This window comes from Mixophyes fleayi, chromosome 2 (genome assembly GCF_038048845.1).
Source record: "Mixophyes fleayi isolate aMixFle1 chromosome 2, aMixFle1.hap1, whole genome shotgun sequence".
Taxonomy (NCBI): domain Eukaryota; kingdom Metazoa; phylum Chordata; class Amphibia; order Anura; family Limnodynastidae; genus Mixophyes; species Mixophyes fleayi.
This window is the reverse complement of record NC_134403.1, coordinates 98,394,851-98,397,758: the sequence shown is the minus strand read 5'-3', so window position 1 is coordinate 98,397,758 and position 2,908 is coordinate 98,394,851.

The following is a 2,908-nucleotide window of genomic DNA, read 5'->3' as shown; positions in this document are numbered from 1 at the left end:
TCTTTTGCTTTTTTTAAATTAAGGATCTTTCACCTAAGTCCTACTAGCATGACAATGTTCCTGCATTCTGGTCCTGTATTTTATAAATATATGCATTTTGTTGATTGTAGGGAGTTTACTGAACCCAATGTGAAAATGTTAAAAGGCCTTCCACCCAACCAAGCAACTTCGAAGTCTGCTCTGACTCTAAGCTCACCACCATGAACCAAAACACCACTGCAGCACGCAAATGTTGGAAGTATTTATGTTATTGCCTTAATAAATTAAATGCAGCAAGACCTAGATGCCCCTAAATCCTTTCATGACCTGGCTATGTTATATCTTAATGATCAGACTAAATATCACACTTAGGAGATGTCAGATTCACAATGAATAATTATTTTATCTCAGATAATCTGAAAGTTCTTCTAGTTGAACTGTTTTTTTTTCTCACAGAAAGCCGTACTCCCCACTATAAGAATCACAGTGGTCCCAAGCCCAGGATTTTATTATTCATGTGATGTCCAGGTACCTGTCACCTTAGCTGGCAGCATCTTCCAGATGTACTGCATCTGTGACCAGGCTGAAGGTAGTGTGTCAATGGCAACTGATACCAGAAATAAAATAAGTGACATAATGTACGTTAATTTATTGCTGTGTCATCAACGGAGGTGTAAAAGGCATAATGAAATAGGCATCAAACAACCTGTATTGTGCAAAGCTTGGTGTCACATGCTGTGTCTGACAAGGTGTAACGTGTGCTGCTAGTCACAACTGGGTACAAGATCTTTACACAATGCAGGTTATCACATGCTGTTCATTGCTAGGTATAATGTGTTGGGCATTACTGGTGGCTGGGGTTGTAACTAGACATTTGTGAACCCCATTTCTAAATTTTGTAAATTGCCCCATGATATCCATGAGCGCACAAGGGTGCTAAAAACACATACACACATGGGGCTTGACAGATGAGGTGGAATTCACCTCCTGCTGCTAGAGCTACTGTCAGGTATAGCCTGCTGGCCATTGCTGGGTATAAGCACTGCTGGGCATTGCTGGGTATAAGCACTGCTGGGCATTACTAGGAATAAGCACTGCTGGGCATTACTGCATATAAGCATGTCTGGGCATTACTGGGTATAAGCACTGCTGGGCATTACTGGGTATACTATACAAATTGTTTTCAGAGCGATTCAATAACCATCCCTGCAGCCCTGCCTAACCTAAAGGATTTCCACAGCTCCAAAAAATGTCAAATATTTATACAATGAGATTCAGCAGATGGCGCTAGATTGCGTCAAAACAGAATAATAAATTACTGTAACCACGGTTCAGTCCAGATGTACGTTGCAGTCGTCTAGCTTATAGTCAGTATAATTACTGGCTATAAGCACTGCTGGGCATTACTGGCTATAAGCACTGCTGGGCATTACTGGCTATAAGCACTTCTGGGCATTACTGGCTATAAGCACTGCTGTGAAGAACTTGTTAAGCAGTAATTGGTGTCATATGATTTTGTAAAGCTGGGTACACGCTACTGAAAATTACTTCATATGCGATCTCTGTAGCAATTTTACCAACGACTGAAAGTCCCGATGGGCATGCAAAGTTATGCGTACACACCTACACAATTTACCTTCAGTTCTGTGATCTTCATCTGTCATAACCATCTGCTGAAAAGAGCGTGACTCGTACAGTCCACAGATATCTGCTTACACTGTAAGTCATGAGTACATGCACATTTCGACATTTGCCCGACATCGTCCCATCATTGATTGTAATATTTAGAAGGTTTATAAAACCAAATCAAACTATAAGATGTGATTTGGTATGATAAAACTTGATTGTGGGAGCGTACACACACTAAGGGGGGTATTCAATTGTTAGCGAGATCCCTGGAAAAACGAGCGCTCAAAATATATTCGCGTTAATACGGTAATATGCGCGTAAATTCAGCGAGTAATTACCGTATTAATGCTAATATTTTTAGAGCGCTCGTTTTCCGGGGATCTCGCTAACAATTGAATACCCCCCTAAATGCGTTATCTGACTAAATGATGGTTTATTGTGTGAGCTGCATGATGACTGGATCAGTGTTGTACCCAGCTTTACTCAACATAACTGTTTACATCTATTATTGCATATATTATGTTGACAATTATGTTAAATATATTCTGTATTATTTTTAGATTTACTTAACATTTTTAAGTTCTGAAAAGTGTGGGTTTCCAGTGACAGGCGTTCAAACTGGACCTGTTTAAAAAGGTTTAGTGTTTTTTTTAAAGAAAAAAAGTAGTAACCCCTTTATATGTAGGGATGCTTGACAGTATTATGAGCTGGGTTGTCTGTGAGGCAGGAAGGGGGGAGGCGAGTATGCTGAGCTGGTAACACTGCTATACAAATGCTCAAAATCTCCCAAAATGAATATCATGTTCAGTTATGAATTACTCAGATACCTGGTTCCATTTCATAACATAAATCCATAAATCTGATTAGGGAACATAAAGATCAAAGTTAATCAAGAAACATTTTCCGAAGTATTGTTGGGGATATTTGGGTGCATTGAATGTCACTTATATTGATGGGACCTTAAAAGAAAGTGTCCTTATTTTGTAGTTCAGTTACTGTTGACGTGTTCCACAGTATGATACACTAACACTGACAGCTCAGGCGTGGGACTGCACGCTGTACACAGACAACTGGAAGTCGCTGCCTAAACTATAGGTATCACAGTTGCAGCGCTTACATTGCTGCAGGACACTTGCTGTAGTAGGAAGAGGAGAGCTCCAGCCTCTATCACTGTAATGACTCTGAAGCGCTTCTTCATTGGTAGATCATTTACAGTAGGCGTGACTGGAAAATCCATCTGAAACCACTTCACACAAAGTGATGGTAAAGTTACTGTCACTTTCTGCTTGCATCAGTGCAG